The 27,253-nt window shown below is 40.7% G+C and overlaps 1 protein-coding gene across 4 annotated transcripts in view; it reads right to left on the bottom strand.

Annotated features, from left to right (window-relative positions):
- bcas3 (BCAS3 microtubule associated cell migration factor) overlaps window positions 1–27,253 on the bottom strand; it is a 328,257-nt gene that overhangs the window by 92,552 nt on the left and 208,452 nt on the right. The gene's annotated exons all lie outside the window — the stretch shown is intronic.

The raw sequence follows: 27,253 nt of genomic DNA, 5'->3' as shown, positions 1-27,253 counted from the left end.
TGTTTTATGACTGAAATATTATCTATCAACAGTGGGTCACTTAGAGTCCTTTTCGTTTGGACAAGTGTCTTATTTGGCCATATTTAATTACAGTCAGTTCGGTTAGAAATCAATGAAAATAGAAGGTACTCTAAAGCTTTCAAAAAAATTTAACTGACTAAAATCAAACACTCACACTTAAAATGAAGCAACTTCCTCTTCTGGAGTTCATGCCTCAAGTTGCTGTTTTATTGACATTAGAGTCTATTTTAGCACAGTTGGTTCTAAGAGCTAAGAGGGTCTCTGCTGAATCAGATAGAAAGAGTCTGTTTCCTAAACTGAAACAAACAACGGTAGGAATTCATCCCACAATCGGAGGATCGGCGGTTCGATTCCCAGTCCGCCCACCCTCGTCGTTTGTGTCCCTGTTTAAAACACTTCAGTCAAACACCAGCAGGTTGATGGTGCAAAATTGCAGCCTGGCTTCTGTCAGACTGCCCAGGGCAGTTGTAGCTACAATTCAGTAGTTTTCCATCATGAGCATGTGAATGTGACCTTTGAGATTTCAATTTGAGATACAAAAGGCATTATAAATAAAATTGATTATTATTATAATTGCATGTTTCACCAAGTTGGGTTACATCTAACTTATAAATCTAAGAGCAAAGGACTTCTGTATCATCATAGCCCCCAAAGAGAAGATGGCATTTCCTGAAGAGGCTGTCCTGCTTTAAGCATCTCCTCTTTTATGGCTTCATTTCTAAGACACCCTGTTCTCTATCGCCCTCATCACATCTCTTTCCTCGTCCTTGGACCTTTCATCTCTTCAACCTCTCCTCCTCTCAGTTTGCCCAAATATTTCAGTGTGGCCCGTCGTTGCCTCTCAACAGTAACCCAACCCATAAACAAACGTCTTTACATTCTGTAATCACAAACCCAAACTGCCAGACATTTAGAGGGTCATATTTTATCCCTCTATAAAAAGCGGGAAAAGAAAGAGGCTCTAATGTTGGAGCCTCTTCCTCTGAACAGATGCGGTCCATAGTATCAGTTTGCTAAAGCGTGACCTGGAGAGGAGATAGCGAAGAAAGAAATGCATGTCTTTGAGGAGTTCCACATTGCCCCTTGCTTGATCAAAGTACTCTGCAGCCTTTGTGGCTAATTGTGGGGATTATGTGTAAGTGCTTGAAAAAGACTGGCCTCATTTTATGAGGCTGGTGTCCCACACACTCCTCTGGAAACACAGACTGAATCTCTGCAAATGCTACTATGTTAAGTAATTGGCAACAAAGTGCACAGCTGACCTCGGATGTGTAATTTCAGATTTTGTATATTTTCGGTGTAAGACAGTGACAGAAAATAGGGCAGCTGAGCTGGAGCTAAAGAAACCGAAAAGTAAAATACTGGTTGAGAAAATGGGAAGCGATCCAGGAGACATGAAATACCCGACACAAGATGCACTCACACACACACACAGGCAGACACATCCTGTCATGTTGATCTAGTTTCAAGGACGACGGCGAGACTGGAAGGTTCCGAGTGCCAAACGACTTGTCAGTGTCAGTTGTAAAGCTGCTTCCCCTAAAGCCACTTCCCTCTGATCAGACAGTCTCTCTCTCACACACACACACACACACACACACACACCCCTACACGCAATACACACACATGCTGAAAACTGTGGTCAGCTGAGCGGATCTTAAGTGAGGTCAGGAGTAGTTTGGAAACACATGCACAGTTCACAAAGAGACTTTCTTTCTAGGGTTTATGACTCTTCTCTATAGTTTTCCTGACCACAGACACACACTCTTGACACACACACACATTTACACATGGGCAAAGGCACATAAAAAACCTCACACAAAGCTGATATAGCGGATATGGTTTTGTGAGGGAGAGAAGGGTGTACGGTCGGCGTCAGGTCCAAGCAATTAGAAAAGTGTCCAAACCTCTTTCAGGCAGCCACTGTGGAGCCAGACAGAGAGCGTGCATACACACACACACACACACACACACCCGCTCTCACGCCGACAACAACACAGCTCTCTACTCCAACCTAGGGATTTGCCCAGGATAATTCCTCTTCTATTCACCACGTAGTCTTTTACAAGGTTAGGTCCAAAATTTTTGAGCCACGGCTAACTACAAGAATACTACCGGCTGGCCCTTGGCCTCCAGTCTAAAAGCTCAAGTGCTTGGTTGTGGCTGGTTGGACGTCTTTTTGGGCTTTGAGCTCTGAAGGCCTTTCCAATAAGATGAGCAGAGAAGACAATGGCAAGTAGCTAATCTTGTCTTGATGGTGCCTTTGTCTGTGAGTGCAGGGCTCTTGTAGAGGCAGCACTCAGGTAAGACAGTATGTCAAAGGTTAAGCTGGGAGATTCAGACTTGCACACACAACTTAATTAAAGTTTGTCTAAGGGGGTGAGAGTGTCTGTCGAGGAGGCTGCTGGAGTCCCACAACTGGCCTGAGAAAGGAATGCTATTGACTTCAAAGTTGGCTGAGTGCTGCCAAACTGTCTTCAGAAAGTGTGTGCACAGATAACACCGGAGCAGAAATCTGAAACATTAAGAAATCGTTTTCCTTTGAAGAAATATGGCAGCACAGGACAGAGTGTGCTGGTTAACCGGACTCATACATGCTGCTTTCAGCAGCACCTCAAAACATTTCCACAGAGGGGCATATGTAAAGAATTTGTTTGGATTCTGCAAATCAAATTAAAAGTTGCTCACATCAGCAATTCAGATGAGGACTTAGAATTTTTTTTTTTTACATATTGTAATGAAAGTGAAAGTCAGATTACAGCTTGTGAACTTCTAGGCTGTTTTTCTTTTTCTTTCTTTTTTTTTTTATGAAGGATAGCTATAAATCCAGATGTTGCCTGCTGGATCACTGTTAGAAATATTCCAATGTGCTGTGCAGTGACAAGGAATCAGCTTGACAGACATATCAAATTTGTGCTTGGTACTTTCTCATATTGATTTTAAAAGTGCTGTAATGTGTCTAAAATGGCCTTTTCAAATAGTTCTGTGACATTATGCTGCTTTAGAATCCTCAGAATTTAAGTAGAAGATAAGTTGTACAAATATACAGTAGTGTAACAGGAAGGTACTCTGTAGTGATAAAAAAAAAATCCTTCAGAAAAGATTTAATAGAAGAAAATGATCCAGCCATGTAGGCACAATCCCATCATCCCCCCCATGAGGTTTCACCTGTTCACCAACCTCTGATGGCACTTTCAGCCTTCAGCATGAAGACTGAAGGTTTTTCTAAGAACTAGGCAGACGGTAAAAAACAGAGAAGAAAAGGTGAACAAAAGAGTGAATGAAGAAACAGACAGCAGACGTGTAGAAGAGGATAACCTCAGGAGGGCCATAAAAAGAGAGTAGTCTGGAGAAAGGGATGAGAAGGAAGGAAGGAGAATGAGGAGGAGAGAAGATGAGCAGACGGTGTCCTTTATGTATTGGTTGAGTGTCTCCCAGGGCTTTTGTAATGCTTTATGCAGACCTACTTTTCAAGGTCGCTGCATGGCTGCCTTTCCCAGCTGTTTTCATCTTCAGTTTCGGCCTTGGTTCTCTCCCTTAGGTAAGTTCCATTCTTTGTGTCTTTCTGAGACTGTAGAGCTGAATATTACCCAGGGGTGACAGACTATCCACAGACAAACACCAGTAAATGAATGAGGGACTGCCAGTGTTTAAATACCAACTATTCTGGGGGAAGTAGGAATGCACAATATACATGATACACAATGGAAACGATAGAAATTTGGCCTATGATAAAGATCTGTAGTCTACCGGCTAACTGTGGTAATGTTTGTTGATGATGTAATCGGCTGGCATCAAAACAGGGCAGCGGGAAACAGCGTGGCTGAGAGCTTGTTAAAGAGGCAGGTGCAAAAATGCCAGTTATTTGGACCTGGTTCGGGTTCAACTTCCGGGAGTCTTAGAAGGAGATTATAAACATGTTATAAACATGGCATATAGAATTTGATGCTATTTTAATTATAAAGTACAAAGCCTATTGCCACAGATTTAAAGAGCCACATACATGTTAATATTTCCAGTCCTAACTTCTGTTCTATAACCAGATACAAATTAGAAGGCTTCTTGCTGTGATTTTTCTTCTACAACAGGAAAACATTTAATCTTCTCCTGAGAATCTACAGTACAGCTTCTGACACCATTCAGTCCTCGCTGATGTGAGAAATATGAAATTAGCATCTAAAACAGCACTTGACGTTACGTTTACTCTCCATTACGGTCACGATCACTGACAAGCTCAAACTGAACACTTACAACATCATCAAAAGATATCTATTTTGTTTGAAATGGGGTTGTACAGAGATGCATTAGTAAAGAGTGTGGTACCTGCAAGTAAGAGTAAGTGTGCTGTGATGAAGACGTACGAAGGATTTAGGACAGCAGATTCAAACTAACTGAGATGTAGGAGAAATTCCATCTAAAACTTGATAACAGTCTCAAATCCCAATGCAATGAATGTTTGATCTGTTTCAGATGTTTGGTGCACTAAGCAAAGGTTTTGAATGATTCTGATATTTCTTTATGATCTAAAGTTAGAGTACATTCAAGAACTACATCAAATAAACATTAAAAACACATTCTCTGTCACTGATTTTTTTTCTTTAGGAGAGGCCAAACAAAAATGGAAGTGTGGAAAAGCATTCACTGTTTATATTTCAGAGTTATTTAATAAAGACAAAATAGCAGTTGACATCTGCCTTTAGCAACATATATTAGTGATTAACAACCAAGATCAGCGGGTTAGAAGAGAAGCACGTCGGTCAACATGTCCGACAATTTTGATGACGTAATACTAATTTACGTGATCAATGTCAAACTGACATGTTTTCACAAACACAGCTGCAGTCAGCAACAGCATCCAACCCAAAGAGCGTTGTTAGTGGTTCTGGTTGCTCTTTCTGTGGTGATTGGGTTGGATTTTTCAGTCTGATTGGCCCATGAGGCTGAAAAGCAGATGATTGTGGTCAACAACTGAAGTTGTTGTTGCCACATTTGTGCAAGAGCAGATAGTCATATAGGTGATCTTTTAGCAGCAGAAGTTTCTCAAATTGTTCACAAAGACATAAAAAAAATTCAGTCCAGCAACAAATATTAATATTTGAATTTACCAGAATACTTAAATAGTTCCCAAAATGATTCTAATTTCAGAGTTTTGAAGGACATGTGCTGCTCTCTGTTGTCAGCAACAAAAACATCTCCATCTGAGTCATGTCCAGTGCCTGTGGGAGAAGAACACCTATAGATTTGTGTTTGCTGTCAGCGTGTCACGTACATGTGGCACAAATATCAGAGGAGTCACCCCGCTGTGACCCCTTCAACCATCTGCTTTAAGCAGCCTGCGCCAGCCCCTCAGCCTGCCTACACGGTTACTGACCCATTCCACATGCCAGAAACAAGACAGATGCCCCTGATACCCCAAGTCTGGGCCCACCCCCACCTCTCAACAGCATTTCACCGCCTCTCCCTGTCATCCAGACCAGACACCCTGACCTCCTCCATCTTCCTCCTCTTGCACTGCCACTGGGTGAGACGCTCCCCTCAGTCTGTCAGGAGACATATGCTACGTGATGACTGTGGGGAGATCAGAACGCAGCATGCAGGTGGAGTTTACAGGCTGCAGACTTGTTAACATGCGTAGGGTATTGCAGCGGGTAGGACGGACTCTGACAATTCAAAAAGGACATGTAGGAAAAAGGAAAAGGCACTTCGAGAAACTGTTCACTTGCAGCCTGTGCAGCCAGACACACACACACCCCACATACACACAGGAGGCTGAGGTCCATCCTCTGACCGGTCGGTGACCTGACAGTCCAGCAGCTGCTAGCTGTTTGATGTTTTACTCTGAGGATCAGATTTCATTTCCAGACTTTGCAGCCAATAGGAAAAAGACAGCAAGAGGGAGGAAAGCTCATCTTCCTCTTTTCACCCTGGAGCACCGCAGTCCAGGCTCCACTGTAGATCCCCCATGCACTGTAAACAACAGTGTTAATGTGTTTCATATAAACTTCCTAATGAGGTTCCTCTGAAGATGCAGACTGGCAAACACACACTCACACACACGCCAGCAAGCGCACACACAGAGCGATGCAGCTGAACGCACTGACTGAGAGGCAAGTTCAGAATGTCCAAATGCATTCACACATTAACAAAGTCAAGTGACAATGGCACATCAGAGGGATGGGAGTGTGTTGTGTGTGTGCAGCAGATGGAGACAGGCTGGACATTAGACCCCTCTGGCCTGATGAAGTTGCCACATGACAGTAGGGTTGAGCACTGTCCTTAGAGGCACCCATTCACGCCAACACACGCACACAAGCACACACACATCCAGTCAGATATAAGTGACAGCTTATTAATTCAACTCCAATAAATTATATATGTTTGTAAAAAATAAAAAATGTTCAACAAATGTTTGGGCCTGGCAGATAGTAGAGTAAAGAGGCCTCCTGTGGGTGGGTTCAACGTTAGGGGCTGCAGCCAGTAAAGGAGCCGGCCAGGTCTGCCATCGACTGGGAAGACAGGAAGTGAGCCGCTATGAAATCAGACAACCACCGTTACCTGGGCAAATATTTTGGCAAAATTATGTTTAACAAATTTCAATATAAATGAGAACATTTTGAAACACCAGATTTTAACACATACAAATTGTTACAGCTTGTAATGCACATACATAATACTTCATTATGACAATGTGGAAAAAAATGTACTTTTGCAAATGCATTAAAAATAGAAAACCAAAAAAATCACATTTACATTAGTATTTACAGTATTTGCCATAAAGCCTGATATTGAGCTGTGTCCACCGATCATCCTTGAGATGTTTTAGTTTAAGAGTTTAAGAGTCCAGCTGTAGTAAATTCAGTAGATTTTGGATTGATTTGGAAAAGCACACACTTATTTATATAAGGTTTCACAGTTGACCATAGGTCAGAGGTCAAAGACCAAACATGAGTCTCTAGAACTCAGTGACAGGAATGTCTTGCGTCACAAATCTGGGGATGGATCTAGAAACATTTCTGCTGCTCTGAAGGTCCCAGTGAGCTCAGTGGCCTCCAGCATCAGTTAGTGGAGGAAGTCTGGAACCTGCAGGATTCCTCCTAGAGCTGATTGATCAACTAAATTGAGCAATTGGGGGAGAAAGGCCTTAGTAACCTAGTGGTCACTCTATCTGAGCTTCAGCGTCCCTCTGTGTAGAGAGGAGAAAATTCCACATGGTAGAGTGGCCAGCTGAAAGTCACGCCTTAATAAAAGGATCATGGCATCTCGTCTGGAGTTTACCAAAAACACTGGAAACACTGGAATAGATGGCTATTCCAGTGACTACTTTGAGGGCTCTGTATAGTGTTTGAGATAAAAGTTTTGATGCTGTGGCATGGCTCTGCCTCCTCAGTCTCCCACACCAGCCTGGACTGGTGCCTACAGCTGCTGCTGAGGGGCAACAACACATGAGGGGGCTTGCATTTAGGTGGAGTCGCAACATGTTTGTTTTATCCACACTACATCCAATTCCATGATGAGACAATTCATTGTTTTCGTTCGTGCTGTGTGTGGTTCAGCCGAACCGATACGGCACAAACATTGTGTAAAAACTAGTTCGATGGTAGTTTAAAATACCAAGCAGAAAGAAAATCTGTTGATGACTCAAATGGTGGCAAATAATTAAGAGAGCTAATATTTCATGCCTGCAGGCAACAACTAGTTTGCACTGCAATAATTTATAGCAACATGTACACACTGGCAAATAACTGAATGTTTGCTCTGATGACGAAAGAGTTAGTTTTACTTAGTCTGGCACAGTTTGTGAGCTACGTCTAGCAGTGCATTCTGTTCTTTCATTCATTTTAATTCTTGCCTTTCCAGTTGAGTAGTAGAGTGCAAGAGAAAGCAGTCTGGCCTTCCTCCTCAGCTTTAACCCAGTCAATGAGTTGAGGTCACTCCAGGTCTTCATGGCTCATAAACCCACCCTGCCCTTTGGAAATTCTCCCAATTAGTCACTCCAGGTTTGTGTTAAGGAAAATGATGACTCCAAAACTAAAAAATAAAAACGGATTCAAATTCATTTCTCAGAATCTGCCCTAACATTTGTCCAACTATGAAGCTTTGTAGTTGTGGACAGGAATATTTTTGTCTCTGCTGTCCACTGCTGTCTTTCAGGACCACCTGCAATTGTCCACCTGAAGCCCAGACTTTTTTTTACGGTGTAGCGTGTGGACACCAGCAGATGAAACTTCCAGTCAAAGGGTGGTGGCAAATATGGTGAAAAAAAAAATTAAGCAGATGAAGAATAACAACATCAATGCTTGTTGTTAAGAAATACAATGTGAGGAAAACTGCTTTTCCTGATTTATGACTAACACAGTCATATCTCAGTGATTACAAGGGCACACACACTATATTAATATCGTGATGAAACATCACTTTTTCTTTTCCTCTTCTCTTATAAGTAGACAGTTGAAAACGTTCTACCTCTTGGTGGAATGCTGTGGCTCAGCTGACCAAAACTAATATGCATATGGATTCATGTCAGTGACGTCTAACAGGCTTGCATTTGTGAATACAGAAAATCAAATGGAGACCACAAATGCAAAGCAACAGTGAATGTCAACTGGCTTCCAAGTGTCTCCCTTAAATATCTCAATTATTAAGCATGAGAAAGCTGTGCATCTTTACATACAGAAACACTTCCACCATCAAAACAGTGGGCATGCCTCAACCCCCGCAGGAAAATGCAAAACATATAGCTGGGACTAAGAATTAGGGGGAATAGAGAGAAATGTGAGAAATAGCTTTAAACAACAGTAATCAGGACTCTTCAGTTATCCCTAAATGGATCATTTTAAAAGAAAACTAAATTGGTTACTTGAAGTCAGTATGTGTATGCAGCAAGTTCCTACAGGCTAAATAATTTATTTGTTGCAAAGTGGTCAGAAAAAGAAAAAAAAATAAAAACATTGAGAAAGCATACAACAGTCCAGCATATTTATGAAAAATGACTAAAAAATACTATATGAAGTAAGAGAACACAGCAGTTACAACATCAGTGATGTAATTCCATGTCTCCTAGTTTTTGGTTTTCAAAAGGTGACTCAGTCACTGAGATGCTGCTGCTACTTTACCATCCAGAACAAAACAGGAAGAGCTGGCTGTCCTTTTCACCTCGGAAAATGGAACATACAAACACAGATAAATGTGTAAAGATCTTCCTATGGAACCCAATGACAGACACGAGCTCCTATTAGAAACCCAGAGAGAGAGAAGTCTGTAATGGTTGGGATGTTGTGGTATTCATCCAAGAAGAACAACACCTCTTAGAAAAGTGAAAAACAAAAAGTAACATGTGAGACCTTGCAGGATAATACAAAAGAGGAAATGTGTCTTCACTCTTCTTCTTGTTTCCCCTCTGCAATGCAGAGTGGATTTTGCTTCTTAGTGTGTGGTCACTCAAGAGAGAGAAGAAGAGGAGAGAGCGCCTGAGGGTAAAGGGCAGCTTTAGTCAGTTCACTCAGAATGAACACACACACCCCCACACGCACACACACACCGAGAGAGACAGACACGTGAAGAGGGTCTCAAATAAGCATCTTCACCAGGAATTCAAGAAGAGGGCGACTTCGGCGCCATGCATGGTTGCTCGCCCTTGACTGAACATGCACGTACACACACACACACACACACACACACACACACACACACACACACACACCCACACATACACACACACACGAAAGCAGGCTCACACAGTGCTTGAGAGGCAGTCAGAAACACTACATAGCTCTAACATTCCACAATCACCTAAAAACAACTAATTGTGACCCTTGTTGTGCTAAAAGGATTGCGTTCAGTTCTGCACATTCCTTCTTGTTAGAAAGTGGGATAATCGTTCTTTGTTTAGTGAGAAGGGGCAACCAGTGAGCCTGACATTTAAGCTCATTACCTCCTTTAGCCTTCAGCTTTCTTAGCTCAAACTGCTCACTGAAGGTGTTGTGCCACATTGTGTCTGGAAGGAGGGCCTGCTGTTACTCAACAAGCTTTTCATGTAGGATTCAGCTGAAAAGCAAAACGCTATGGCTCTGCCTTCAGAAGCTTTTTAATTTCACCACAGAAACAGAGACGTTTCCACACACCACATTTAGACTGGCTTATATATTGCTAAAAAAACAACTCAATATGTCCATGTTCTATTTATAATCTTATTTGTCTGTGTTTTCCGGGAACCTACAGTGGATTTCTATTTGTCTTTTGTTCCTTTTTTAAAAAATCTGAAGGACACATGAATTTATTGCCTTCATTTATTATTTATTGTTAATTTTATTTTATATTGGTCTGCAATATACGTAAAAAGCACCTAGGCTACCAATAAAAGAATATTTCACATATTTAAGGGCTTTAGTTAAAGTTAACAGTTTTTTAAATAAAATATCTCTTTTTCATATTTGTTAAAACTGCCACCATATCGTGACAGTATAAGAAAGATAATCTGTGAAAAGATTGAAATGCTCCATTTCCTTCTTGAGCTGCTATTGCCACCTGAAAAAATGCACTACAGGTTCTTAGCGCTGTCAATCATCCTCATGTACTTGCTGTTCAAGGTGCTAACAGTGAAGAAAGAACTTGCTGGTCCAGAAAAACCATTTTTCCACCATCATCAGTGGCCATGCTAAGTAGTCTTAGCACTCATGACAGGCTCTGCTGTAGTCTAGCTGAAAGCTATCTAATGGAAAATGAGAAAGGCAGAGCAAACACAGGTCTTGTTTTTCACCCCTTCACATTTTATATAACAGACAGTTATGCTGGTCGAACATAATTGTTGTTTTCCTTCATGGGGTCCTTATGGATCAGAGGTCAGTTTTGCTTTGTGCTTCAATAAACACACACTCCAAAAATTAATTCCAAAAACAATTTTTTTTTTATAAGATGTAATAACCTGTTAACAGAACCATACTTAAATCTCTTAGACCTGCAGAGGCAGTGGTGGACACACTTCTATTAATCCAAAAATAGAGTAGCAGCTTTATCTTTTAGCGCCTAGGGGTTTTTGCCAAGTTTGAAAATATTTAGTGCACTTAATTTCCCCTAAATTACTTTATCCAGATAAATACATGACAACCAAGTAAATTAGTGTTTTAGAAAACTTTCAGTTAAATAAAGTTTGAAGTTCTCGAATGTTAAGAATTCTTCAACTAACTAGACATTCATATTAACACATTTTGAATTCTGTTTCTGCTCCTCATGTTGTCCACACTCGTGATGCGGCTCTGTACTGTAGAACACAGTTCAACAGTAAACATGTAAAATCTACTGATATCTGACTCAAACCCTAATGTGGTCAATTAAATCAGCAACAGAGATGTATTACTCAACTCTGTTAGCCATGGCTAGGCTAACTAGTCTTAGCATTCAAGACAGGCTCTGTCATGTGTTACTCAACGACTATAAAACTGAAACTACGAGAAAAAGGTCTTTCACAAAGAATCACGTCATCAACCACAGCCTTATAAAGGTAGGTGTGCAATAACAAAAATGACCCTGGAGACGATACGTGCTGTAGTACAGTGTGTCATTGACATATATTCCAATATTATCAACATATTGGAATCTAGTATTAGCTTCCGCTACATGACAGTATAGCGCTTTAGCTTTAGCAGAGCTATTGTTTACGATTAGTGCTTTAGTTGTAGCGCAAAAATAAAAAATCCAAAGAAAATTCCTAGAGCTTTACTCTTTGAGAATATTGAAATATGTACTGAGAATTGGACACATCTCTCAATTTAATTTTTTTATTTTTACCCCTCCAGGGGGTCTTTTGTGGGCTCTAGTGTCCCTTATATGACAGTAGGCTGACAGGAAACGGGGAAGGAGAGGAGGAAGACATGTGACAAATGTCGTCGGGTCCGGGAGTCGAACCCGCGACGGCCGCGTTGAGGACTCAAGGCCTCCAAATACGGGTCGTGCTAACCGCTACGCCACCACGGCACGCCCCTCAATTTAATTTTTTAATAAGAAAAATACGATTTATACATTATTATCATCCCTGGTAGATTCAGGCTGAATGTTGTCTTTTATTTGACCAACAAGTTTCTACTGACTGTTAGTAATGCTAACCTTTTGAATGTACCCTGCTATGATTCAAACATGAATCTGATAGAGAATCTAGAGTGAGCTAAACATTAGGGTGATGGTAAGGAGGTCTTCCATCCTCAAAGACAGGCAGGTCATCATCACAGATAAATGACCAAAAACCAGAAGCAATCAGCAAAAAGCTGCTTAGCACTTATAAGAAGGATTTGATTGCTGTAATGCCAATAAAGAACTTTCCACTGATCATTGAGAGGGTCATAAATTTTTTCAGACATGGCTTTTTTAAATAAATGTAAATAGAAACAAATAAAGCATAGCTTTAAAAATTGACATTCTTTTCACATGTTTTGGAAAGATTTTTGTCATGTTTCTTGACAGAAACAAATGTCCTGATTGAATGAAAATTGTTTTAAATTTAAATCTGTCAGGGTTGCTAATAATTTTGTATATTTAAGTCTTATCTGTAGAAGGCCTAAAATTTTACAAACAAAACTGAGAAGTTTCTGCAGCCTTTTGAATTATTGGCTATGAGTGAGGAAGTGCAGGCATCAACAGGAGCCAATAAAGACAAGCAAGAGGACACACACACACACCCACACACCCACTATTAACCTAACATGGACATATTGCCTTGATTGTCTCTGACCTGTTTCTTTGGCCTGGCTTACCCTTCTCAACACTGCCATAAACATGACAAGGCTTTGGGATCAAAGCTGTCTCAGCCATCAGCTCCTCAGATACAGAAACACAAAGCCAGACACACCCACAGACGCTGCTTTTACTCAGAGAAGGCTCTTTGTCTTTAGCCATTGACAGGCTTATTTGAGCTGGTGATTCAGGAGTGTTTTTCTACATCATACAGCTCATCTTAGCAGAGCTCTTCAGGAGCTCCTAGAAGAGGAGGCCAGGGGCGGACTGGGGAGGAAAAGTGGGCCAGGAGTTCCTGACAGAGTGGCCCACCTTTAATTGTTTGGTTGAAATTTTAACGTGAAATATAGACCTAATATATGAGAAGTAGCAAAGGAACAAGGTGTGGTACTGAATGATGCAGGCTCTGAACGTCCCACTCTGGTCTGAAATCATAAATAATTCAAATGTGTCCTAAATATTTCCAAATAAACCAGAAGGAAACACATTCTGTTTGACAGAGGCAACTGTTAACAGCCATTGATCAATGGGGCGATGCTTTATAATAAATCATTTTCAGCTTAGCATGTGTTAGAGTGCATCTAAGAACGAGTCTTACAGTTCCTGCTGGCCAGTGTAGAAGCTCAGTTGTGTTTGCCATAAGACTTTAACAGACAAACTGGCAATCTGGACGTTTTACTTTTGATTTCATAGAAAAAGATACTTTTGTGGGATCTTTGGCTTCCTTGTGTTTTTCCTACATGTCTTTTTTGACATGCGAACATGTCAAAAAAGACATGTAGGCATGATGTCAAATTTGCAAGGTTTACATTTATCTTGATGGATCGTCAGAACCCATTCTTAATATTTGTATAATTACTTCCACATCCTTGTCTTTTCTTGTTGTAAATCTGGTGATTAAACACTTTATGACAAGAGTAAATTGTGCACCCCACACTCTTGGCTGTGCTTTGCTTCTGGAATATTGTCAGACAGCTGAGAAGAAGGCAGGAAAGAAAACCCAAGTCACAACTTGACTTCTCATCTTAAGAGGGAGAAAAAGTACATTTAATCTTGTCCCTTTTACTATTTTAGGGCAATAAGCTAAAAAAACAGAAAAGGAAAGAGTGTCTGGTTTAAGCGTAAGCTGAAGTACAGACAACGCCATGCACACAGTAACTCAGAGGAAGAGGCACACCGAGGCTGTGGACAGGTCCAACAACACCTCTGAGACTGGGATCCCACCTTTTCTCTCAGTGTGTAAAGGGTGAAAACGGAGGAGGGGGGGATGCTATAGAGCTAAGTGTGTAGGTGTGATCTCTCTGCCTGAAGACATAAAGTAGCACTCTGGGAGTCTGGGACTTTGACTCCCAAAGAGCTTCTGACACAAACTGGACACCTCAGTCTCAGGATGCCACACTACATTTAGCGGGGAAAAGGTCAGCCATTGCTCTTTGGGCTAAGAAAAATAACTCTGTATATCACACCGGAATGATTTTATGTACATTTCTGCTTTGTTGATTTTATGCTATATTGCATTAGGGCAATTTGCTTTAGCAACTAAAACATTACTATTAACCAAAACAATAGTAATAGTTGATATTCCTCTGTTTTTTGGACCAGATTGGTCTTCTGTAAGCTAACTGTATTAAGGTGAATTCGGGTTAGTTTTGGTCAACTACACTAAATGATAAAATTCGACCCAGAACAGCAAATATCTGCTCCTACATTACTCTCTGAACAGTGGAAATGAGAACTACGTTTTATTCAAGGTTTGAATCCCCATCAATAAAGCCTAATTGGTCCTGAACGACTGTGTGGGTACTTGAGTAAGTCCATGAGTACCCACTTGGAAATACAGAGCACAAGGGGCAATAGCAAAATAAATCCCTTCTCTGCTCTTGCAGCACTTCTAGACGCCTTCAAATCTAGACAGTTTAGTGGTCTGTAGTTTTCTTTACATTTGTATTCAGAGAAAAATATTTTCCTTCTATAGATATTTGTTCAGGATCCAAACAATATCTTGAGATTCTGGTCTTGGTAGCAACCATTCCACACCTAAAATCGGAGGTGACATCTGTTTAAAGAGACAGTAGCTATGTCTCCATCCAGTTGACATGCAAGCGAAAGCAAATTTTCAAATATCACAAAAAAAAAAAAAAAAACCGCCCATAAAAACAAACAACCAAAAAATGTGTTTCCATCTACTGGTTTAGAGTGAATAAACCAGGCTATGCTGAGCATAATTTCATCAGAGATCAGAGCTACACATAACTGTAATCAACTAGATGTAGAGGTGGCAAACTAGCATGGACCACATTTGTAAGACAAATTGAGAGTTCTCACTTCCAAGATAAAGGTTTGGTTAGAGTTTTCTTGCCTCAGGTCCATCAGTGGATGGGAACATTTCACCATCCCTAGGCAGACAGGCCTCCCCTCCACCTCAGAGGTTTGGACTTAGAAATTTCTCCAATCGTGGACCTAATTTAGGCACAGATCCACCACTTGATGTCTGTAGGCTGTGACAGAACTTATTAGCCAAATGTGTTTCCATCTCCCCTTTGTTGTATTAACTCTTTTTTTTTTTGGAGAAGCCACAAATCTCTTTAAGCAAGCATAAAAAAACATTTTTGGAAATTAAAGAAAATTTTCTGAATTTTGCCATTGGCATCAACCGTTTCCAATGGGATAATTCAAAATGTACATACAAAAACCTTGATGGAAACAGTGGAACACTGAAGCACTCCTGTGGAGGGATGAAGCCCTACATGTGATAGCTTACGGCGTGAGAAAATCTGCTCAATTGCTTATCGGTGTATCTTGACACGTCATCACAGTCTCTGATTTCAATGCTGCATTCTTCCTCGCAACAATCCTGGACGCCTTTCTCCCCACAGCTAATGCTGTGGCGGGATCCATTAGCTCACTTGCACTAATGCTGCAGATTAATGGCGGATCACAGTCACAGGATAAGCAAGAACCAGACAGCGTATACACACATTATCCTACTAGCACTTACTGGGCTAGTTAGGGTGGCCCTCGTGATAATCAACACAGATTTAGCTTTTCCTCACACATACTCCTGACTTCTCTGGTGCTGTAAATCTGGCCAACAGGCCGTGCAGGGTCAGCAGGGAGTTAATGGCGGCCTCATAAAATCATGAGGAGGGGGTCAGGACGGCAGCCCAGATGCCCGATGCCTTAAATGAGAAGCATGTGAGGAGGGCTCTAGCAGACAGGATGTGTTAGGATGTGTTAGGGGTGAAGGTTCTCCTCTGTGTAGTAAACACTTCCAACAATTGAAAAGGTGCGATTTTATGTTCATGTCTTATGAGACGGGCCAACAGGACAACTTGACTGTTTAAAGCACCAGCCGTATTCATGGGACTCTATGATCAATAATGAACTCAATTATTAAAGTTTTGTTGCTCAACTTCAACAGACCATCATATAATGAGGAAATTACAGGTGGAAATACACCCCATGACGAAAACAGAAATCAGTAGGAATGATTGAATGTGGATGTTTGTAGTATAGCAAAAGTATTCACTTTTTCTATTTTAATGTTACAACCACAAACATCAATAAATTTGATCAGAATATTATGTGATATTAAATAGTTAAGAAGAGGGAAAATTATACATTCTTTTCAAACTTTTTTCATGAAAATTTTTTCTTGAAATAGTAGCATGTTTTTAATCTTTACTTTGATATCCTTAAATAGAAATATAAGATCTGTATCTGCACGTCTCTGCTGCTACATAGTTGTTTTTGTTGACACTGATTGTAAATAGTCTGTCTTCTTAATAGACATGTACATTTTAAATTAACCAATTCAGTTGCACATTTCTTTAGACCGGAGTAAACTTTCTTTATGACTACATGGTATTTATGTTGAAATGATATCCTTACTGTACAGTAGTTTTATTCTTTATTCTGTTTTTGCATATTTTAAAGTTCTTCTGTCTATGAACCTACTTGCTTTGACGGCCTGCCACTTTGCTCCTGTTGTGTAGACATTTCTCCTTTGTGGAACAATAAAGGATATTTCTATTCTATTCTATTCTATTCTATTCCTTCAGAAGACCAAAGTACAGTAAAAACTGTTTTTCTGTGTGGAATTTGATGTCACTCTCAATACAATAGTGATTTTCAGCTCTTCTGGCTTGACTCCCAAAAAAGAGCCAGACATTAGCATAATTTGGCAAACAGGAATGTTTTACATAAATCCTGTTGCATACAATGTTTCGTAAATGAGAAGCCTTCCTTATTTTTATGTATTGTTCTGTTACGAAAGCACACATTCTTACTTTTCTATAATATTTAGTCAAAATTTGAATCAACAAAACCAAAAGAACAAAACACTCCAATCAAATCTACCAAACAGACCCATTACAATAATTTATAATAATCATATAATACCTTTAATCTTCAGCCAGATGCTGCTTCTCTTACAACTGTCTGTTATACTTGTGGGTTTTTGTGATGCACCCTGTCCACTCACTGAGAGAATGGACTCACCTGGCTGTTGTGTATGTCCCCCTCTCTGTTTTCACATAATGGTATGCTCCCACATCCTCAGATGTGATTGGCCAAAAGGCTGCCATGCTAATCAAAACAAAGTTCTGCTGTGAGCAGAGCTGTCACACTGAGAGTGAGAACTGAGCAGAAAAATGGGGGAAAAGTGAGGAGACGGCTCCCTTGCGCTCTCTTTGTCTCTCTGTCTCTCCATTTCTCAGATGTTGTGCTGCTGTTGTGCTTTTAGCCCCGCCCCTTATTATGAAGAACGGCCCTCAGTGAGGTTCTGAGGGGGTGCTGTGGTGACACACGGGTAAAGCACAGCCCACATATGGAGGCCTTAGTCCTGGGCAGAGCCGTCACAGGTTCGCGTCCCGCCCTGATGACCTTTGCTCCATATCTTCCCTCTGTCTCATAACCCACTTTCCTGTTGATTTACTATCAAATAAAGAACTTTAAGAAAAAAAAAGAAAAGAAAAGTCGTATCTGAAAGCCGAAGCTTTTGCAACTGACCCATTACAGAACAAGCAGATAGGCAGGAGGAAGCTGTGGAGAAGTTTAAAGCAGGGTTAGGTTCTAAAATAACATCCAAGCTTTGATCGTCTCCCAGAACTCTGATCTATCTATGACCTGAGCATAGAGACAGGATGGACCATGGTGCCTCTGGAGGAGCAGCAGAGATTCACTGCTGAGGTGAACTTCTATTAGCTGTGAACTGCACTAATTTTCCCATTTCCACTGAATGGCAAGAAGAAAGCCAAGATTGTGAAAAATACATAGAAGGTCTTGTGTAATGTTTGCCAGAAGACATGCAGGGAACACAGAAAACTTGTAGATAGACATGTTATGAACACATTAATCCAAAATTAAAATTTTTGTCCAACATATGAAACAGTAACGTGTACTTAAACGCTGTCCATCAACCTGAATGCACCACTTTGATTGTGAAACATGGTGTGGGCAGCATCATGCTGCAGGATGCTATTCTTCACAGTGGAGCTGAAAACAGGCCAGGAAGAGACCGGGAGGAAAACCCCTCCATTTGTAAGGAGCTGGCACTGAGTGTACACAGAACCTACTGTTTGTCTGGGAGAGACGTTCAGCTTTTAATAATTATTGAAAGAAAAGAAAATTCATATACTAACAGGCCCTGGAGTAAAAGTGTGGGAAATGAAACTAGCCAGTAATAGTCGAGCTTTAATCTGGCAAATCAGCCAAGCTGAGTGAGAGCTCTGCTGGCAGAGTTCCAACATACCTGTCAGGTGACGTGTACCAGAGACTCATCACAACAAAGATGGAGCAGATGAGGTTGTGTACCAGCCATTACTGACCTGTTAAATATGCTCTTATTATTACATTGCAGAAACTAAAGTGATAAGAGGACCTTCTCTTTGAGCATTTTCCTCCTTTTTCTGTAATATAGGCGTTCACAAAGATTTTATACATTTATGCTTTTTCTTTGTCATTGTAAAGTACCACAAACATCCAGTAACTATTATATAACAGGGCAAATGTATTTGTTAAAACTGGAATATTACTACAAGCTCTTTCTGAGACAGATCGATTGCATTGTTAATGATGGTAAAACCGTATTTAGAACAACAATAAATTTTTTCCTCTGTTTTATTAAAATACTGCGTGTCTAATTTATTGCTAAAAAAGTTGTGAGAAAAATTTGCGGCTTGTCCACATGGACTTTAATATGGACAGTTTTGCTCCTGTGGCAAAAGGTTTGAACTCATCTAAATCAAATGCCTTTGAATTTGACAAACAATACAGTTGGAAAAATACTCAATTCCTAAACTGCATCTATCACCAACAGAGATATGATGGTCAGATTTTACAGCAGACAGCACTTGAGTATAAAAAGGAGAGGAGGGGTAATATTTATTAATACAACCACATAAAGTTGGTCAAACTTCCAGCAAGGCTTATCACCATAGAGCCATGGTTGCAGTCTCTCTGTTTCATGGGCCACCAGAGGCTTTTGTTTTATCTGCTGCGGCCCTCAGTGCCTTAACAGCAGATCCTGATGCACTGGTCTTCAGTTCAAAGACAACACTGCATGGGAGATCAAAGTGCAGCCAGTCTTGTAGGCACACACACACACACACACACACAAACATGTTCATTGTGCTCGTGCGAACAGCACTCATGATAACCATGTCTACAATATCCGTCGCCCACTTGTGAATGCTCACCGTAACACACAAGCTCCGTCTCCACGTGGCCCTGGCATTGATCAAAGGGAGGAATGTGATAGATACAGGGCTGATAAGACGGGAAGAGAGACGAACAAAAAAAAAGGAGGCAGGAGTTTCACTTCAGTAATCAAGCTGATGTGTGTGGCAATAACTCAAGATAAGGCTGAGACAATTCTAGCTTGGACACATCTGACGACATTCCATACAACGCTGTGGCAGGACATTTACACTGCAACGCTTCTACCACACGTACTGAGCTCTAGTGGTGCAGAATCAGAAGGTTTTCTGACACAAAACCATATTTCTTCACAAGAGACACATCAGAATATTAAACTTATTTTTTTAACTCAGCCCTCTTGCTATTCATGTAAACTTGGTTAAATCGTTCTTTTAGGAACTTAAATGCCTAGCAACTGTAATCTGCAGCCAAGGTTAAACATGCAGGAGTCCAATGACACCATGCATGATCTTATCATGCCCTGAAAAAGAGTTATATGCCACTTACTTTAAACCACATGCAACAGTGTATGGAGGATGGAGGCAAACCTCCCTGAAATAAGCTCACCATGTAAACCAACTTCAGCTTTGATTCGTATTTGTTTACTGACACTCCACACCAACGACTGCACACACAGTTACAGACGCTACCAAAGCCAAGAAAAATCCCAAACCGTGGACATCAAAACTCCAAGCAGAAATAACATTTGTGGTCGAAGTGCAAAAGGCCAGTGTGGGATGTTGGAGGCCCAGATTATACAGTGAGCCTCAGCACTCAGCCTTTAACTGGAAGACTGTGTGTTTCATCGATGCTTTGGTGTTGGACTTCTCAGTAATAACAGTATACATTCTGAAAACTACCGCTACTTTCTGGTATCACATTTTAGAACATGACAACTGTTGGAACAATGATCTCAGTTTAAAAACATGAAATTAACAATGAGATAAATGTAATAAATGTCATATGACAAAATGGTTCTGTTGCTCTTTGTTCACTTTTTGTTACTGAAAAAAATCTGCATTTGTGAAATATTCTTCCTCTTTCAAGTGGTCAATATATCGGGAGCCTTCATTTCCTGAAATTACTTTTGATATACGGAGTACAGTTCCAGTCAAAGACTGACTGATTTCATATACAATTTTCACTTTCAGCTGATTTTACGCCCTGTGACTAACTGGCGACCATTCCAACAGGACCAGAACACATCAAAACTGGGTTTGGTCCGGACATTTCGAAAGGCCTCCTCAAGATCCAGACCACAAGTCTAATGAGAAGTTATGGGCCAATATTAAAAAATGGGTCCAGCTAGGAAATCAAATTAAAGAAATTCCACAAAAATGTCCAAAGCTAGATCTAAAATACCCAGAAAGCGTCATGCCCAGTGCTTGTTAGATTGCTGAACCAGCAGGCATTAACTTTATGCAAATTAAAATACACAACTGACCATTGGGAAGAAAGACCATTGATTAATTACAGGATCTATTTGCTTTATAAATTATTTGTCGTATTTGTGTATTATTTGTGTAAAGAGCAAAATGAAAACATCTGGAGATGGTTTAAGTTAGGTCTCCAACTTACTTCATGGACTTTTTTTATTGTGATAAACTACGGCATTATCCAAAAAGTTACTCTTGACCACAACAACAGGAAGATGCCCTCTCCTAAATACCAAAATAAATAAATAAACACTCCTTATGTTCCTATATTTTCTACATCTCAAGTCACACAAATGCTTCCCTCCTCCTCCCATGTCCTCCGTCCGTGGGAGCCTGAACTAATCTCCCATCTGCCCCAGCTCCTGCTACACAGACTGCTTTCATTGCTAACGAGGTCCTGATGAATTTTCTTAAAGGCGGCGATGGGCCAAATTGGAGCTGATATGTCCCATCCGGCAGGCTGGATGGAGCCATAAGACAGAGCCTTGTCCTGCTGCCATGTGACAGCCAACCCAGGCCAAAGTGAAAGAACTTATTAGCTCTAACTGGTCAGTTTACTGTGTGTTAGGATTGCTTATTCCATTACAGAAGCTGTATGTATGTGTGTGTTCATGTGTTTGCACTTTTATATCAAAATGGGGAACCAAGCGTGAAAGGTCTCCAACTGATGGGGCCCCCAGTCAGAGTCAGGCAGGGCTAGATGTAGGAATTGAGCTGTGATCATTAAGATGAGGTAACATAAAATAACAAAGTAAATAGGTGAAAAGGAAGAAATCAAGTGCTTTAAATGTAGTGCAGGCGGTGGGTAAAATGACTGTTGGTGTGAGAGTGGGGGGCAGTTTAAGGCACCAGATGAGCTCTCTGGATGGGTTATTCTGACACACACACAGGCCGAGCTTAGGAGGGTAAAGAGGGGGGCACGACGCGTCAAGCTGGAGCCATGACTCGGTTATGTGTGTGTGCTGTGTGAGGGTGAGTGGGCTGATCCCATTGTGTGTGTCAACAAGCTGTCCCATTCAGCGCCTGTGTGGCTAAACTCTGCTAATGAGCGTTGCCTCTGGCTGGGCCAAGCCAGCACAGCGCTCTTCATGGCTAAACACTCCGGCACACAACGTCCAAAGCAAGAGCAATGGAATAGGGCGACGGGGAGAAGAGAAGGATGCAGGGGTGCGTGAATATTCGAGGGAAACCACAGAATTGGATAGAATGAACCAGAAAAGAAGCAAAATGCAGCTCAGATAAAAAAGGGACAACATTTAAAAAGAGGATGGCAGCTTTTCTACTGGTCAACTGGATTATCTGCTGATTAGTGTTGGTTCAGTCCAAAGCCCGTCTACTGCAGTCGGTCTCCATGGAGAGAAGAGCATACTCTGGAAACTTTCACAGATTTGATCTATGAGGAAAGCCTGTGTCTGAGAAAGATCACCACACAAACTATTTTAATTTGGCATGTAAGCCGTTGACAAACAGCTTAAAGTTAGGGAAAAAAGTCAACTTGAACCAGCGACGATGACCTAGCTTTACGGATTTTTGCTGATTTACTCTATGAATCAGAAACTCGCTCTGCCTTTTGGTCCATGATGGGTTCAATACAACTTCTGGTTAGTCAGAGAAGACACCCAATGCTAAGGTCAAATTCAAAGTTGTAAATAGAAACAAATCCATCAAGGGTTGTTTTGGTTTTGAGCCCAAAATTGAAATATTACCAAAAAATAAAGAAAATGATGCAAAGATGTTTAAAATCCTAAACATCAATGGTCCCTGTTAATTTACCATTTAGACTTCAAAAGCACAGAGAGAAGGGGGCTTCATCGTGAAACAGAGTGCAGTGTATTCCTGGAACAGGTTGCAGTGTTAAGGCCAGAAAAAAGGTTCAGAGAATTTACCATGCAAATTGTTGATAGGAAGCAACACTTTCATGTGACTTCCCAGACTGCTGCTGCTGGAGAAATCCTGAATGACAGCAGAAATCTACAGTTTTCATAGTTACTATTTTTCATTAAAATTTCCGTTGATATTCCAATTTAGTCCAGTGAGTCTACAAGTGCTAAACAGTCCTGTATTAAATGTAATGTGATGGAATTATAGTATAGTTGTGTATATTTTTGCTACCCAGTAAGCATAGAGTTTATTCTTAGGTTGAAGTAAGATTGCTCACTATTATATTACACACCTGCTTAATATGTCACTTTTTCTCCCTAACTGATCATCAATCTTAATACACAACAAAGTAAACTCCTGGATAAATACACTCTGCAGAGTCATCTCATCTGCATATCTGAAAGGAAACAGAACTCACACATTTTGAACAGACTCATCAATGACAGTGATATTAAAAACAAAGTGACATGGTTATAGATAACAAGTAAAATACCATTCATCAATTCAGCTACAAATGAATTCATATAAAGTTGCAGCGACTAGCATCTCTAGCCCAACTGGGCTGTTTAAAGAAGAAAATTTCATATGGAGAACAAAAACAAAGCAAGGAAGTAGTGACAGCTGAAGAAAAAACAAAAAACAAAACACCAAAACATGGGGGTGCTGGTTATACGAGACTGCATGAAAAAGCAAGGGAGAGTAAAGTTGGGGGAGCTGTGGGTGAGAAAAGGAGGGCATGTCATCATCCATCAACACAAGGAGCTCTCCCTCTCTCTTTCCTGCTCAACACTTTGCCTCCACCAGCAGCAGGCTATTCGGAAGCCACATGTGTATGTGAGTTAGTGTTTGAGCGAGAGTGTGCTGGAGGTGAGGTTTGGGGCTGAGGCCATTAAAGCTCTGTTAAAACACTTCTGATGCTGTTGGCTGATGCTGAAGCAAAAGGAGAGTGGGAAAAAGAGAAAGAGAGGAGGAGTGAGACAGTGAGGGAGGGAATAGACTCTCAGCAGCTAGCCTGGCCCCCACAGCAGTCCATTGGCAGGCTGTCAATACTATGAGCACAGAGGTGCGAGATGAGTCAACAACCTAATTCTGACATCAAACTTTCATGGGCAGCAGAGGGCAAGAACAGGATGGAGAGAGAAGAGAGAGCTTTGCTGTTAATGCTTCCTCCATCACCTGACCTTCACTCCTCCAAACCTTTTAAGAAGCCTTTAAAAACCGACTCCTTCTGCTCTCACGCACACATACAAACCCAGGGACACAAGCGGCTGCACTTTTAAAGTTCTGACCTGCGGCTGAATTACATTTGGAGTGTTTTAGCAAGATATAATAGTGACCCTCTCACCCACCTCCATTCCTCTCCCAGTTCTGCAGAAACTCTCTTCCTGAGTCTGAGAGTGCCACCAGCTTTATTTATTAAATATGGCCTGAGAGAAGAAGCAGCTCAGGTGAGGTGAAAAACAGTTTTAGTAGAACAGCTTTTAATGGCTTTCTGACAGACTGGGGTGGTACCGGACCAGCAGCGTCGTGGAAAGGGACACCTTCAGGTACAAGCTACACCGATTAGAGAAAAACAACGCTGACTTTAGTATTTAGAATTAGATAGGGAGTGCTACATTTCCTGTTTCCATGAGCAATAAGAGGAACTGAGATGTCAGCAGAGCACAGGACTTTACAAAATCCTTCTTATGTACAAACAAATTCAAACATTATTTGTATTTAAAAAAAGAAATCAATTTCAATAAATAAATGGATAAATGGTTCCAAATCCAACAGGGTGTTTCTATTTACAATGTCACCAGGTGACTTCAAACCCATTCAAGCACTGAACAGATCGATGCGTAGAGATGCCATGACTTGCTCCAGCTGAACAGAAATAGAACTGAAGTTATCTTTGGAAATCTGTGTATGGTTTGTTCTTTGGCTTTTACATTTCACAATAAAAAGAGAACGAACTAAGAAAAATTGTGTGGTTTTCTTGTTTTAAAACAAAATTAGCAGAAAATTGTTTACATTATTTTTTCAGTTTATTTCAATGGTTAAGGCAAAGACAAGCTTAATATTTTATAAGTGCACCACCTGCAGTTCCATTTTCACTCAGAACTCTAGAATCGACCAAAGTCTCACCCTCAGCAGTGCCGGTGTTACACCAAATTCTGTCACCCATCATATTCTGTGACTGCAGGTGGCAGTAGCGTGCATTTATCTGCATGTACTGTAAGTCTTGAAGACCAGCAAGAAATTACTTACAATAAGCTCTCAATTAATATAATATGTCACCCCCAAATAGCCAGACTCACAAAGGTCACAAATTATGATGATTTTTAAATCTGTGAACTTACTGTATAGATCTATTAGTAATGTTTGAGATCATTACAACTACTTTTCAGATTCCTGTCACCTTTTGAGTACAATATCGATGCTTTTTGTAGAATATTTGAGCCTCAAATGGCCAGTATCACAGAGGTCACAATTTTGGACAGCCATCACCTAGTCTTTGGCCTTTGACCTTCAAGTCTTTGGTGTTAGAAGGTTTTCTTGCCAACACCGTAATCTTTTAGCTCTGTCCAAAACTTTTGTCAGATTCAGGTCAGGACCCAAAATGTTTATTCATTACCCTACATTACTTCCAGTCAAAGAAAAACACATGCAGAGGGGGGCGAGGGGGGGCTTGAGCCCCTGACTCTTTTATCCTTGATGACCAAGGTGCCATTTTTGAGTCTTTTTTTTTCTTTATTGTTATTTCTTTATCTGTACATCAGGAGACCTGCTTCTTCCCCTCAACAATAGCATTAACCTAAAAATAACAATTTAGAAAAATAAGTTAGCCTGCTCACTGTTCGCTTTCTGCTTCATCTCAACCTAACGTTACTACCAGCCGGTTCACATAGCTGCTGACGGCTCTAGACTGGAGGTGAGCGGCTGTGAATGGAAGTTACTGCAGAACCTCAACTGATAAAGAAAACTTCAGCCCATAGCATTTGGATTTCACAAAATATCAAAAACATTAGCAAAAATACTGCACCAACCATATGAACCGCAGCATAAAGACAAACATGCGACAGTTAAATTCATCAAGATTTCCCAAAAGCAGGGGTGGACTGGCATAGAGCCTACCGGAGGATTCACTGGTGGGCCGCTACGTTAGTGGGCGGCCAGGCGGTTCTGTGCCAAAGAGCGCAGCACGCAGCACCCTCTTGTTTGTGTAGCCACAATGCCTTTCTCAGAGGTGCTAACTTCAAAAAATTATGTTGAGGTAACCCCTCTGAGCCTTTTTTTGGAGGATAAACAGTCAGATATATTAGGGTTTATTTAGTAAAATATCAGCAAATTTGCTTATTTCATAACTTCTTAACCAGAGACCTTCTCTCCAATGATCTGTTTAACAGCTACAGTCTCAGACCAACTCACCCCTCCAGCTCAGTCAGCAGCAAAAACAGCAGCATTATACATAGCAGGGGAAACATAGACTACATTTGCTTTGCATTGTCCCCACATGATGACAGTGATACAGTATGATCCAATTAAATTTTAGATTCTCGATTAATATGGGTTGTTGCTATGTTGTTCTACAGTGTTCTAAGATCTTGTTCAATGTGCCCCTTTTAAACTTTGAGCCCCCGGCCCTCCAAAGGTCTCTGCACAGCCCTGAAACAAAATATATTGGCAAAACTAAAATATTAGCTAAAACCTAACTCCACAGTTTTATGACAGAAATAATTTCTGTCATATTATTATTAATAATGGCTTTATCACACTAAGACACTGTGATGCTGTCAAAGACAAGAGGGAGCTTTTCGCTCTATAAAATACAAATGTCTGTCAGTGCCTCTTCTTCTGACAGTGAAGCTCTTAAGTACTCTATAAAATATAAACCTGCATAAAAAATACAAAAACTTAAATAATCAATGGGATACATTAATCACACACCAGTCAGGGTATTAGGACATGCTGAACAGTGATAATACAATGAAAAAGTACTGAGGTTAAGTAGGTGGTTTAAATATTTATATTTCCATATAAATGTGCCAGAGTCCCATTTCATTTTTGCAGGGCTACAGCAGGAATACACTGAATCACTGTCAGTCAATGTCAGTCAGACCCATATTTTATTTATAAATGATGAATGTTCTTGAACACAACAAAAAGTTTAAACTTCTGTTATAATCGCCTCTAAAATGTGGCTCGGAAATGTTCCATGCTGGATCACTTTGGATTTGTGTTGGTCGAATTTGAATACAACCAAGTTCAGAACCACTTCCACAGCACTGTTAAAGGCTGTGAGCAGCCAAACAGACCTGGACCCCCTGCTTGGTAAATCCAATTTGCTGCAGTTGCAGAAGTGCAGTGAAAAAAAACAAACAAACTAGAAATCAGTGCTCTGAAAGTTGATTTGCTTTGAAAGGCCAACAATGAAACATATTTCTGAGGTTAGGTGGTTGGAGCTTTTGGCAAACGTAGATGATGATGGTAAGGCAAACAAACAAGACTGG

This window comes from Xiphophorus couchianus, chromosome 18 (genome assembly GCF_001444195.1).
Source record: "Xiphophorus couchianus chromosome 18, X_couchianus-1.0, whole genome shotgun sequence".
In the NCBI taxonomy this organism is placed as follows: domain Eukaryota; kingdom Metazoa; phylum Chordata; class Actinopteri; order Cyprinodontiformes; family Poeciliidae; genus Xiphophorus; species Xiphophorus couchianus.
This window is presented reverse-complemented; position numbering and strand designations above follow the sequence as displayed.